This window comes from Augochlora pura, chromosome 7 (assembly GCF_028453695.1).
Source record: "Augochlora pura isolate Apur16 chromosome 7, APUR_v2.2.1, whole genome shotgun sequence".
Classification (NCBI taxonomy): domain Eukaryota; kingdom Metazoa; phylum Arthropoda; class Insecta; order Hymenoptera; family Halictidae; genus Augochlora; species Augochlora pura.
This window is the reverse complement of record NC_135778.1, coordinates 37,162,125-37,177,259: the sequence shown is the minus strand read 5'-3', so window position 1 is coordinate 37,177,259 and position 15,135 is coordinate 37,162,125. Positions and strand designations below refer to the sequence as shown.

The following is a 15,135-nucleotide window of genomic DNA, read 5'->3' as shown; positions in this document are numbered from 1 at the left end:
TAATAATTAGCAATGTCTTTGCAATGTTACTGTTTTTATATCAAAGTATTTATTTATACCATTTTGCATAAATGTATACGTTGTTAGAACTAATGTAACAATTTCACGGTATTTTAGTAACAATTACAGCAATCAGTATTTTATCCTCTTATAAAATATTGTGATGATATAAAATAGTGCGAGTTTTTTAAGTAATCGATAGTGAAAAATACCTGTTTTTCGTAGACGTGGCTTATAATTAGTTTCAAGGGGTTGATATGGTCATTCGAAAAAGTTCATCGTTGTTAATTACCTCGGAAACTGCAACAAATAAAAATTCAATTATGCTTACAGAGTCGTAGAAAATTATAAAAGTTGGAAAGTATCTATATTATAATATATCCCTTTAATAATACGTCTTCCTTGTTGTCAATTATTTTACAAATTAACGATATTATTGTCAATTTATTTCGTTTATTTATAGCGCGCTAGAGATAGAAAACAACGAGTAATTCTTGGAATTACGGAAGATGACGTATATAAGTCGATGAATATGTATGAATGTGTATCTTTCGAAGTTGATGTTGATCAATATTGTTGTCGGTTATTATAGTGCGGTGAAACTCGGTGTTGTCGGCTATGCTGCAAACCAAGAGCTATAGTCTTCCGGTTTATGCGACGGCGCATTAATAAAATAGCCGCTGATAAACGGTACCAACGGAAACTTCCTCGTTCTACAATTTCTTTCCTGTTTTCTTGACAGAATTTTCCATTTACTGTGAAACAAAGTTTTCCATTGCTATGATTTTACGTGATTCCTTTTATGTGTCGGATATTGTGTACATTGTTTCGTTTAATAATGTTGTAATGGGCGAGCTGCTAATAAGATAAGAATATGAAGAATATGAAAAATATAAAAAATATGAAAAATATAAAAAATATGAAAAATATAAAAAATATTAAGAATAAGAAAAATATGAAATATATGAACAATATGAAAAATATGAAATATATGAAGAATATGAAAAATATGAAATATATGAAGAATATGAAAAATATGAAATATATGAAGATTATAAACAATATGAAAAAAATGAAGAATATGAACGATGTGCTAAAATTTCTCGACCGAATGAATTTTATATTTTCGTCAAGCATTGTTGCGATGAAATGACTCTCTTCCGTGACTTGACATTTGTAGCTCGAGCTTTCATGCTATTTTCACTCTCTTCAAATATTCATTAACCTCTCGCACTCTAATATAGTGTCAGATCCGTCATGAAGTTTTCGTACATAATCTATTAAATATGGATGATATTCGCTTCTATTAAATAAATGAATATAAATGCGTTCATCTTGTACGAGTTTATTAACCCCTAAAAGCACAATAATTCTCATGGCACTCAATTCTTAGATTTCGCATGGTTCTTGCAAATGAATACGAAGATTAAAGTTTATATAATTCAAATTAATTAACTTAACTTAAGTATTTAACTTAACTTAATTATTTAACTTTGTTAACTTGACTTAATTATTTCACTTTGTTAACTTAATGTGGCTATGACATGATTTTTGCCTTGGATTTGAATTGAAGTTTAATAAATTGATTAACCTTCAAAATTTCAGAAAACTCGATTTCTGAGTGTCAAATTATAGGTTAGTTTCATTTTACTGCAGACGCGTCCTAAGAATTACATTAAAAATGATTCCAGACTTAAAATATAAAATCTTTTAAGTTTAGTTTTCTCTATTAAACTACGCAGAATATTTGCAACGCAAATTCAAGGTTTTCCGTAATCTTCAAAATAAAAATGTTGTCAATCAAACAGCATAAATTGTCAAGGTTATGTACAGCATAAATTCTAAAAAATGACGCCATCTTCCACTGCTAAATTTTAAAATATAAACCGATTACTCTGATTTAATAATTTTTCTCTCTCAACGCATTCAGTCATCGACGATTTAAATCCTAGACCCAGTTGCATCATTTACTAATCACTCCGCGTTGATTAAACGGATCGGAAATAGTCTACTCAAATGTATTCACCGCACGAACTCGCGAAACGACCCCCAACTTATGAATCTTCCAATAATCAGTACTATAGATCTTGAAAAATGCCAGGATGCAGTGTGGCTTAATGTTCGGTAACAACTTACACAGCGGCGAAGCGGTTATAAGCTACACTTTCAATTAAACAAGATGAAGGATGAAATGACTGCCAACAGTGGATTGGTTGGATAAATTGCATCGTTGGGTTTTAATAATGGGTGTCGGGTCACTTATAACTTACGGCACGAGCGTAACGGAGACATTGCATGTGTATTCATGCGCTCGACTCATTATTGATCTACTGCGGCTACATTGTTTTGGATTACTTTTTCAAGAGTATTATTATTAAATCGTAAATTATGTGCGCCTAAATTTTAGGAGGAGGGTTTAGAAAAGGGTTTAAAAAAGGCTAGAAAAATTAATATTATAATATAATATTAATAGTAGATTCTTATTAATAATAGAAAAATTAATAATATAATATTTTAGGAGGAGGGTTTAGAATTTTAGAGGGTTTAGAGTGTTTTAAAATTAATATTACGACCCCTGGTGAACAATTTTTGATTTTATAGATTTAGACAAAATTGATTTCTTTTATATAAAAATTTTCTCGATATTAATATTGCTTCCTTTGAGATTTCCTTTTTCGGGATAAATGAAAATTTGCGTTATTTTATTTAGATCCTATCTGCATACGTTCTCCATTCCTCTCACCTGCATAAAATAACAATTTCCTATTTTATACACTTATACAAAATTGATTTCTTTTATACAGAAATTTTCTCTATATTAATATTGCTTCCTCTGAAATCTCCTTTTGTGATAAATAAAAAATTGCGTTATTTCTTATTTAGTTATTTTATTTACATCCTATCTATGTTCTCCACTCCTTTCACTTGCAGAAAATAACTTTATAACAAATATTCTCTGTAAATACTGGACAAGCGTACCATTAGAAATCCGCTGATGTTACCATCACAAATATCGTAATCGCCTAGCGTCTTGGAAGACTGGTTTCCGTCCCCGCAGAACCCGTAAAATATTTCGGCAAAAGCACCTTGTCGCGAAAGTTGCCTACGAGACAACAATTGTCCCTGCGGCTCCCCTCGCCGTCGGAGAAACAAAAAAAAAATATATCCGCGACGGAAGGGGCCGGATTTCAGAGCCGGCCTTTTGAAACGCTCCAATCTCGGTGATAGCAGAGTCGGCGCACGGGCCCTCGAGCAGACTATTTAGTATAATTCTGCGGGAGGGAATTATCCCCTAGAAACGATCCCTAATTGTTCCGAAGCGAGCGAGCGAGAGAGAGAGAGAGAGAGAGAGAGAGAGAGAGAATGAGAGAAAGAAAGAGAGAGAGCGCGGCTGGCGGAGTCAGCCAGCTTTGGATTTGGTTCCTCGGCGCTCTCTCGAAACCCCGGACTCGGTTCAAGCCCGACACAACGGGATTCACGGACGCGCGCGCGCGCGCTCGCCCGCTCGGCCGGGTTTGGCCCAGGTGAGACCCCGCACACACAAGCCCGCGGCCGTTGGCTTTTGTTTCGAACCGGGGGATAGAATTACGAGGGTGGCCTGTTGCCGGTCGGCTTGTTTTCCCTGGCACGTCGACGTCGACGGCGGCAGCCCCGCGGTGCCACGCGCGCGCGCGCGCACACATACACACATACACACGGTCGCACGGGGATGCATTTAATTTCGCGCGTTTCATTCCCGCCGCCGTCCCTCTCTCTCGGCCTGGATACGTCGCAGGATACGTCGTCGTCGTCGTCGTCGTAGTCGAGGACGACGACGAGAGGCAGGAAGGAAGAGGGCCAGGTTAATGTACGGTCTACGGGGGTCGGTCTTTTCAGCCCGGCGGGATCTAAACGGCCCTTTCTGAATAAGACGCTACCGAAGACGGAAGCGAGGCGGATCCCCGGTTACACGAGAAACTCGTAAATAATTTTGGCCCCGGTGCTTTAGTTAAAGGAGACCTTTTTCATACTTCTTTACCTCCCTGTGCGACGCGGTATCCTCGACAGTGTTCGCTCCCGATGGGGCGGGCCGATGAGACCCGGCGTGGATGCTGCCTCGTTCGGATACCTCGGTTGATTATTCTTTGAGAAGCGAATGCGCGCGGATCATCTTTTCGGAGTGTAGGAATCATATCCTTCTTTTATAAGTATGTCTTGCACGTCTTTTATAAGTATAGGAATCTTACGGTTCTTTCATAATTATAGGATATACCACACTTCTTTTATAAGCATATCCTATACTTTCATTGTAAGTATAGGAATCCTGCACTTCATTTACAAGTATATCCCACACTTTCTTTATAAGTATATGAATCCTTAAACTTCTTCTATAATTATAGGAATCCTACAGTTCTCTTATAATTATAAGAATCCTACGATACTTTTATAATTATAGGAATCCTACAATTCTTTTATAATTATAGGAATCCTACGCTACCTTTATAATTATAGGATATACCACACTTCTTTTATAAGCATATCCTATACTTCTTTTACAATTATAAAAATCCCATACTTCTCTTACAAGTACAAGGATCCTACATTTCTTTTATAAATATAGGAACACTACACTTCTTTTCTAATTATAGGAATTTTATCGAAATCGTATATTTTGTGAAATAAAAATATTTAATGACAGACATAGTAATAAAACTATACAATTTGGAAGGAGGTGATACAATTCTTCGAGCCTCGTGGCTCGCTTTTAAATTTTTTGCAATCAGCGATAGTAAAAACAAGTATCAAGGCTCGAATATTATAAATTATCGAATTAGGATTATACTTGCTACAATCATAACTCTCTTCTTAAATAAATATCATCGATTGATCTTGAAACGTGTTATATGTATTTATTATATATTTTATCGAAATTGTATACTTTGTGAGATAAAAAATATTTAATGACAGCGATAGTACCATGTACATGACATCTGTTTCGTTGTACCACCTTAACCCTTTCGCTCCGACGAGCGTATAAGCTGCCGAAGAATGACCTTATACTTTTATCTCATACTTTACACGAGCTACTTTTATTAATCAAATAATTGCCAAAGCTGCATGCCTCGAACAGTTGACTACAATATTTAAAAAAATAAAGATTATAAATTTCAATATTTTAACAGTAAAATGATATCACTAAGTATAATAAATATAATAACTACCATAAAATGTCTGCTTACTTCACATCATTCCGTACCTCATCATCGACTATTCACTAATGCCGTTCACGGCTATCGCATCTTCTCGCGAACTCTCCGCAGCGAAAGGGTTACACATAAACTCGACGTAACCTTGACACACAACCGCTCCATCCTATCATCCCCAGTACACCCCGCTTCTACATAGTAATATACCAAGCCTAAGTCGAAGTGTTGAAACAGCAACCATTTAACCCGTTCTCAGTCCGTAACGCGCCCGGTATATCATAATAATAGCAGAAACACAGGGAACATCTGCGAAGAGAAAGGGGGGAGGGGGGAAGGGGGTCGTGTAGGCCAACCCCGATTGTACGAAATCCGTTGTCCCGAGTGGATATCGCGGATCGCAGTTCCCGTTGCAAACGACGAAAGCAATCCACAACCCCACCCCACCCCCTCCCTCTTCCCCTCTTCCCCGATTTCCTGATATCGCAAGCTCGCCCAAAGGATTCACCGGGATCCGCGCCCGGGCTCGTATCGCCATCTCTTATTCACCGGTAGGTTGGATGACAGCGACGCGTGTTCGCGTAATCGGCGGATTACCGCGTGCCGGTCTGAAGTTCGGGGAGTGGGGGGGGCGACGTCACGGTTTCCCACGGGACCGCGTTCAGCCGCGGGGCGCTTAAGTCGGAAGAGGCTGTTAACGTTCTTGCGAGCAACGGCTCGGGCGTCGATTAGAGGAAGCGTCGCGTTCAAGTGGCTGGATGGCTGGCTGGCTGGCAGCCTCTGCTGCGCATCTCGCGCGCGTTCGTATTCTCTGTCTCTCGCGTGTCTCTCGCGTGTATAAACAGAGACGTCGACAGGATCGACGAAGTTTATGCGAAGATAACACGCATCGACGAGTCTCCGCGATGCTTTCTCCGGTTCGTGGAAGCGGAAAGATACCGTTCTCGGACCTGGCCGAGAACTTGTTCCCCCGACTGGCCGTGGATTCCGGTAGGTTGCGCGGGACACCGAAATGGCCGCCGTGCTCGTTCGGGATTAGGGTTCTACGGACGGCCGTGTGGTAGCGATCTTGGATTATAGCAGATTGCACGGGCATTGGGGTGGACTATTGGGAATCGTGTCTCTTGGAGAATTGAGGATCTTTAAAAACTGCTGAATTGAAACGTTAGTTTCAATATAGTGTTTGTGATGAAATGATTAATTGTAAAATTATGTGTTACTAGAAATGAACGACTTTGGTGTGTTTTAGTCGAGTTCCATTGCGATGGCGAAACGATGAAATATTGGAGGAACTTGAAGGACGATCTTTAAAGACTATTAGGTCTATAGATGATCAACGCTTCATTTTATATTTTTAATGCGACGCAATTTCTTCTTTTAATTGAAAGAGATATTAAACCATGAAATATCTAATTAACGATTTTCTATTCTTGTAACGATAATTGGATACAATCGTAGGTTCTCCTCTATCAATATTTTCTTGATTTTTTGGAAATTTTTAAAATAATAATTTTTCAAAAAATATTACGAAACACTGTTTAGAAAATAGAGAGAGCCAAGAAGAACTTGCTACCATAACTGTAATTTGGTTCTTATTTGTATCTGTAAATATATCTTATCACAGAGAAATTATAAACTTTGAAAACACAATGAACAATTATTTAAAATCAAATACAATATTCAGTGAGATTTTATGAACTAATAATAAGTAATAGAATAAGTTTAATAAACAGGCAATATAATAAGTATACTAATGAGTAATATGATAAGTATAATAACAAGTAATATAATGAGTAATAATAAATAATAATAGCAATTCAAAGACGTAGACAGAGCATTATTATTGTATTGTTGCAAGCATATTTCACCAAAACTAAAATAATTATTAAACAAAATATGCCAAGACCTTGACATAACCTTAACTTTATAATAAAAAATATGCCTTACCAAAAATTACGTTCTTTATTTATAATAACATAGTAATATTGAAATATACGAAACCATAGCAACGTCCATATTAATTCACAGCATACTGTAATCAGAGATTTAATGATTTGCAGAAATGGTAATTCGTGTAACAGTGTATTCATCAAGATCATGTATCTAATTTCAAGTTTCAAACATTATTCTCCCGTGTATTTGCTATCTACTATAACTCTCCCACCATTTTCACATGATATAATAAATTTCGTCCTCCAAACTCGATTCTGTAACAATTGTTAAAGTAACAGTAATCGTTCGTTTTAAATTTATATCGTTTTAACAACTATATTTTATTAAAAACCGATTCTAGTGCTACCATTCGTAAAAGGTATAATTTATCTGCAATACATAATTTTAATGAAATCTGCATATGGAGTGGCTCATCCATGCTTCATGGACAGATTTCATCCATATTTACAGCGTAGAAGCAGTTCTCAAAGGAGTCTCCCGGAAAACATGTTACCGTCGATCTTAAAGATAACTTGTTTCAAAGTTCGAATCAAGTAAAGCGTCGAAACCATTCCCTACATGATTTATCAATTGTAGCATCGTCACCATAGACTTGAACAAACATTCCATGTGCTTCAGCTGCACTTTTCTTCCAATTAAAGCAGAAAACTAAAATCTCCCGGAAATGCTGCTTAGTTAACACAAAACTTGACGTATTCAACAGAGTAAAAAACAGGTGTATTAAATGAAACTCGAAGCAATATAAACTGAATGTTATTGGCAGATACCTAACCTCTCAGGAACAATTGAAATCAGTTACTATGAAACAGTCGTAACAGTCGGAGCTATCTTTTGAAAACGGAATTTGTGCTCCCAATATGGAAAAATCACGGATCAGAACGCTCGATAGAAAACTGCTCGAGAAAAGCGTTAACTGAGTATAACAAAAGAATGAGCGAAACGGTGCGACGAAGGTCGGAGAAGGCACGCGGTAGGACGAGAATCGGCGTCGGTGCATGAGAGTGTACTCGAATGTCGCGGCGGGGAAGAACGGGGTAGGCAGAGTGCAGAAAAGGCGAGAGCGCGCGAAGAAAAGCAAGAAAATAAAGAAAACAGCGCGGAGGGGGTGAGAGGGAGAGACGGTGCGAGGGCGTGCGAGCATATGTGGTGCGGCGCGAAGAGGAAATAAAAGGAAATTATAGCGAGGAGAAGGGTGAGAAATAGCGGGGGCAACGGAGAATAAAGAAGAGCCGCGAGAAACGCAAAAAGAGAGAGAGGGAGAGAGGGGACAGTGGCAGACAGTAAGTAATAAAGATGACGGAGCGGACCCACGCAGCAGGAAAGTTTTGTTGCAGCGACGTGCGGCGCGCGTGCGAGGCGGCCGCATTTAAAGTGAAATACGCCACGGTCGGCCATCGTGGGATACACCTTCGCGATGCTAATTAGAGATTAAACTCCAACAATTTGGTTTCAAGTTAAACTCGCGCATAATCCCGGATAACTTTCACCTTAATCTTCGCGCAAATTTAAAGCCTTGATTTTAAGCGTTCGCCCTAATCCGTGGATTAATGCTTCTACGGGAGTCCACGGGGCTCTTCGACCCCTCGCCCCCCTCCCCCCGAACAGCGAAAAGGAGAAAAGAAAAGCGAAGGGAAGAGTGCAACACCGTCGAAGGGATCGAGGGAATTCCGAAGTTCTCGGCGTGTTCGTGGCTCGACTTCGACTTGTTCCGTTTTGTTGCTGCGCCGATACTCGCCGCGGAGAATGCAAATTATTGCGAATGGATAATTAACCACCTTGCACTATTATAACGAGTCAGGCTCGTGATACAGATTCCCTGCAAGATCTACTGAATTTTTTTCTTCGACGGGAACAAAATTCATTCTTATGGCGGGAAATTCAAATTTTGTTTTCAATTTAATAGAATTGGCAGTCGTATTTATTAAATTATGTAAGAAACGCTCGTCACGAGTTTGACTTACAGCGCAAGAAAATATATATTAAGAAATATGGTGATTCGGTTATGAAAAACAATATTTGCGTTATTAACCTAAGAGGTTAATAACAGGTTAAACAGCGAATATCTGTTTCGGTTGAACATAACTCGAACGGTATACAAGGGTTAAACGGTGCGACGCGGAAATTAGTTTGAAAGCAGCGGCAGGAAGTTTGAACGCGACACACGACCGTATCCACCCCTTTTCCGAACTCGCGCGGCCCAAGAAGCCTGCTAAAGGATCGTTCGTTCAAATTAAAAACGTACTCCCTACGGGGCGGAATACGGTATTAACATATTTAACGCGCACATGTTGCGCGCACCTAGGCTCGAGAGCGGCTGGCAACCGCGATTCGGGGTTCGCCGACCTGCCGCCGCGAGTTCGATGAAACTTGTAACCCTTTGCTCTCGAAGCTATTTCAATTCTTTGCAGTGGAAGCTGTTTTAATTCTTTACAATCGATGCTATCTTTATTCTTCAAACTAGAAGCTTCTTTAACTCTTTACACTCGAAGCTATTGTAATTCTTTAAACTAGAAGCTATTTTAATACTTTGCACTGGAAGCCGTTTTAACCCTTTCAGTGCCGATTAAAAGAGTCCTCTATACTTGAACAAAATGTATAAAATTCGTTTGATGTAGTCTGATGAAGTTTTGGAAAGAAATTGCAAGAATTTTGTAAGGTATAATAATTAACAAATTAAAGAAGAGAGGAGAAATTTTTATTTAGTAACAATATTGAGAAAATAATATTTTTTCAACGATATACGAAAAAAGAAAAGGGAGAAAGTCAGCAAAGGTAGAGAATAAGAGCTAGAAAATGGAGAAAGACAGCAAACAGATTGAGAAAGAGAGCTCGAATGTAGAGGACCGCGATAAAGCGAGAGAGGGAGAGGGTAACCCGCCGCGAAAAGTAGTTCGCGCCTTAGAAAACGTCCGGTTGGCCTTTGCGCACGGAATTAGTTGCGCCCCCGGCTGTTCCGGCAGCCCTACGTCGGTGGCAAGTGGGGCGGGGTGGGAGGAGAGGGGGTTAAAAGAGAATTTCCAGGTATTCGCTCGCAATTTCGAATTTACAAGCCCGAACGCGGAGAATTGAAGCTCTCGTACGCGAGAGAGAGAGAGAGAGGAGAGGAGAGGAGAGGAGAGTGTGTGCCAGCGCTCGCTCGCGCGCAATTGTTGCGAACACAAGATATACGACGAAGTCGTAACCAGCCAGCTATTTAGTAACAGGTCGTACAGGAACGCGCTATGTACTCCGTAGAACTCGTTTGTCACTGAATTACTGTACAAGCACCACCACCACCACCACCGCCGCCGGCAGCAGTGGGGAGAGGTGAGGCGGGGCGCACGCGCCGCCGCGCCGGTAACGTTTACGTGCATTTCCACGGACAGGGTGCACGATAAAGCGTTCGTAAATCTCGGCAGCGACACGCGTGATTTTCTTCTTCCTTCCGCCGTTACCGGGACGCCCGTAATCAGACACCGGGATCCTTTTTGGTGCCGCGTTCGCCGCGGGTCCCGCGATTAAAAGATCACAGGGGGGAGGAAACTTTCAACGCGGACGTTCCCGTAATACTAATTGCCGGTTTAAATGGAACCGTTGGATCCGGTGATTCAATAACCGCGGTTTCGTTACAGACGAGCAATACTCGAGGGTTTTTAGGAGGATTGTAGCAACAATAATCGAATCGATTGGCAAATCGTGTTGCGATCGCTTTGATATGGGTATTTATGAATGGAATCGATTTTGGTGATATTTGGATACGTTTGAAGGCGGAATAATTTATTTAATTTATTATTTCTATGAGGTGATTTCGAGATACGCTTTTCAAGCTTTAACTTCAAATTATTCTTTAGATTTAATTATTTCTTCACTATTAATTTTCTTTTAGTTTTCTGTATAAGTCTTGTATTTTTTGAGGTAATGATAATAAATAAATCAGCGATTAATTTTTTGACTTTTCGTAGCTTTTAAATTAATTAGTTTTTAATATAGTTTATAGTGTACAGTATGCAGTGATATAAAATACAGTAAATATAGTAATATATTCACTGTATAAATATAGTATAAACATAGCATACTATAATTCATGATATATTTTCTCCATAGTGTTAAATAATGTTAAATGATGTTAAATAGCGTTAACCAATGTTATTACAACGTTAAAATTATTTTAAAATGTTTAAAATTATTTAAGAACGAAACGTGATACAATAATTTTTCACGGGGCCTCCGAGGCGTCGCTCGAGAGCGCAAAGGGTTAATTTTCATCGAAAGCCAGAGCGAGCCAAGTACACGGAGAAATTTGTACAGTTTTTTCTTATCGCCGCGCGTATATTTCCTTACGTTTAAACGTTTTGAGGAAGTTCTCGCACTTAAAAGACACTAGAAATAAGTACCGGGGAGACGCCAAATAAATGTCGAGTGCACAACATTCATAAAAAGTAATGGTAAACTAGTACAAGAGCCGGCCATCAACTCTAGTTCCGTAGCATCCGAGTTTCCACCGTCGAGCCACTTTGGTTCGAGGCTCATAACTTTCTTAACACGTTACTTCCACCGGCGACCACTGTACAGTGCTCGACGCCGTTTCAAAATTTGCGATCCGCGGACAAACATTTGTCCAATGAATAATTAACGCGTAATTTTTAAACATAGTTTTTTAAAATTTGCATAGCTAATACAATTCAGTGAATTAAGGTAAAATTAGAAAGTTAACCGTTTGCCCTCGGAGAAATCGCTAAAATCGCCGTATCACATCCTAAGATAATTATTATGCCAATAAATAATCAGATTTCAAAAAATTGTTAAGTAGTGAAACTGTTGGCATGAGACACAAGTATAAAAGTGCTCTTTTGTTAAATAGAATGAAAATACTGTGAGACAGGAAAATTATTTCAGATTTATGGTTAAAATGGCGTCGAATGTGAAGGGGTTAATATTTATCATTAGGGGTGGCATTAAAATTCTTTCGCACTGGAAACATTCTAATCAAATTCAGTTCGCTCGAATATATTACAATCAAAATAAATTTTCAGAATTGATTAGAAAAGAATTTCATAGTTTATAACTAACAGAGTCATATAGTTGACTAACGCAGTGCTCAACATGTTAAACATAATAACTCGAACGATCAATTTTAATTTAATATACATTTTACGATCATTTTTAATTTCATATATTTTACAATCAATTTTAATTTTAATTTAAGTTACTATAACATTAATATATTTTACAATCAATTTCAATTTTAATTTAATTTACTATAATTATATTTTACGACCAATTTTAATTCAATATATTTTACTTGAAATTTTCATTTTACTTCAATTTACTATAACACGATTTAATATTTCCATTAAACGTGTCTGATAAATACTCTTAACTGTTCTCATTATCCAAAACGCTACACTTTCGTCATCTTGGACGCGTGAACCGGAAGCGCGTGAAAGCTTGGCTTCGAACAGCCACGACACGTTATAATTACCAACTATTTCCGAGCACGGAATAGTTACATTAATTACTACTTTTCGAACTGTGTTTATGTAATGGCGTAGCATATTTATATATATATATATATATATTGAATTCATATAGAAGCGGTGAGCGACGGCGTTACTTCGTAATCACGTTAATAAAGCGTCGCCGACGTCAACGCAGTTACGTAGTTAAATATTGTACTGTTAACTATGCAAATTTGGACAGGGCCCGTGGAAACGTACGTGTCTGGCCTCTCGTTAAATAAGTTTAGCAACGATTCCGCGGCGTTGAGTCGCGGCGGTCCGATTAATGTTCCGCAAACACGGCCCTTTCCGCGACCATTCAATATTACACGGAAGGAATCGGAAATTAATTCGCTGTTTCGCGAATTCATCGCGTGATCATAATTTATTGTATATTAGCTGGAACAAGCTATTTTTAAGGTAGGGTATAATGAGGAATTAATATACATATAAGGAGGGACGATTATGTATAATAAGGGATTAATATAAAACAAAATAATTAATATAGAATAAGGGATGATATATAATAAGGGATTAATATAGAATAAGGGATGATACATAATAAGGGATTAATATATAATAAGGGATGATATATAATAAAGGATTTTAGGTGCGCGTCTCTGATTGCTTTGGCTTTTATATGTATATCATAAGGGAGGTTCCTCTTTATATATGTAAATTATACATAATTCACTAATTTCGTAATTAATTATATATACAAATATTATATACACAAGATGTCCCAAAAACGTCTAGTGAGAGATACCTGAAACGAGAAATACTAAACTATATTTTATTCCTATAACAGCTCACTGTTCCACGAAATGGTTAATTTCTAGTGTAAAATATACATAACATTTTCTAAAAACATTGAACACCTCATCGAAACTTCGAAACACGACAATTTACTCTATATTCTGTCTCCAACAAATTAAATTCATTTCCTCTAAGCCTCCGTCAAATATTTACACAATTCTCGTATATCGGTCGCACTAAAAAATACTAAATAATATATATATAAATAAAAATAAATATAAATCGGTTCAGTGGCACAATCAAATGCTAATGTATCCAATATCCCAGAAACACGATTTCGGTTGACAGTCAACTTGACACCGACACGTGTCACTCGTTTCTTCCCCCCCTCTTCGAGGGGGAAGCCGTTTCTCTTTTCCGTGCGGGGCATTAACGCATGCGGGCAGGTCCTCAATGCCGTAGAATGTGTTTTCCTCGACCGCAGAGCGCCGAAAAACGGCGGTGAACCCCTCGGTTCGAGTGTCACTCCGTGACACAGAAACCGGCGGGGCGTGGAGGGGAGGGTTAAGTATACGGTTAACCGTGGTGACCGGGGCGCGGGGGCTCACCCTCATCGTGGAGCAGCAGGCGAGGCGGCGAGCAGGTCAATCACGCGATTGACACAGAGCGGCAACCGGAACAATGATGCCGTGGATAATGCGAGCTACGGGTATCTCTTTCGATCGGTCATCATCCGGGCACACGGTTGCCGAACGAATGAGAAAATCGAGTCATCGCGTTGGGGCGTTCGTCGCCGTTACGCTTCGAGTTCCGGCGTGGAAAATATCACAGGAAAATTAGGCCAAACCGCGTACCCTAAATCAGACTCGTTAACGATCAAATATAAAACATCCTTTTTACATCGCTATTTTCTGTTTTTTAAGAAATCTTTAAATAAACTCGTCGTTCCGTTAAAAATTCAGATCACCGACACGGTTCAACTTGTCGGCGCCGACCGTAAATAATAAATTGCATTCAGCGACCGCGGATCATAAATTGCATTCATCCGCTGTCTAGTACAACTATATTTACACTTTACATGTAAAAATATCCTACACGAAATACAGCCATAGAAAGCTGATCCTACAAAATCAAAAATTTTTTAAAACCGAATTTTGCAAGGTAACGCATAATAAACGGCGAGTTAATAAAAATTCGAGGGCTGCGACTACGCTCGAATTATCCGTGGATAATTTTTGCGGCGGACGTTGGTTTCTGTGGGGAAAAAGGCGCCATAACGAACCGTGTAAGAATAGAAGAACCTTATGGGGTATAAAGAGCCAAGGTTTTGAAAGCAGAGAGACCGCGGCCGGCCATAAGCTCGGCGTGTTTTTGTCGGCGGATGGGGGACAGGGCCCTGAAAATATCGAGAATACAACCACTTTGCCCGGTGAATAAATAATTGGGTGAATTATCGCCGCGCTGGGCGAAGTTGCCGAAAGACTCGGAGAAAATCGTCGGCGAGGAGAAAAAGCTTTGGGGAACGCGTGCGGCGGACGACTGCCATTGTCTCGGCGCGGAGAGACGGCTCGCCGGTGTGGTTCTCGTCGCTCTTATTTTCTTTCTCTTGCTCATCACGGCCAGACTATTCGGCCGCAATTAGGATTATTTATTTTTCCCCCTCTGCCAAACCGTGGGATCGCGCTTCTTCCCGTTTCGCTCCCGGCGAACAGGGCGCGCTGCCGAAATTCGTTATCCAGGACTTTTTCCACACCGGCGAGTCGAAT

General features: G+C 39.3%; 1 protein-coding gene and 1 long non-coding RNA gene across 2 annotated transcripts in view; both read right to left on the bottom strand.

Moving 5' to 3' along the window:
* The window catches only part of Con (leucine rich repeat protein connectin), a 262,102-nt gene that overhangs the window by 227,217 nt on the left and 19,750 nt on the right, over window positions 1–15,135 (bottom strand). The window lies entirely within an intron of this gene.
* Window positions 285–15,135, bottom strand: part of LOC144472005 (uncharacterized) — a 231,179-nt gene continuing 216,328 nt past the window's right edge. The window contains exon 4 of the long non-coding RNA XR_013494368.1: window positions 285–300. This is a non-coding gene — a long non-coding RNA (uncharacterized LOC144472005). The remainder of the gene's footprint in view (window positions 301–15,135) is intronic.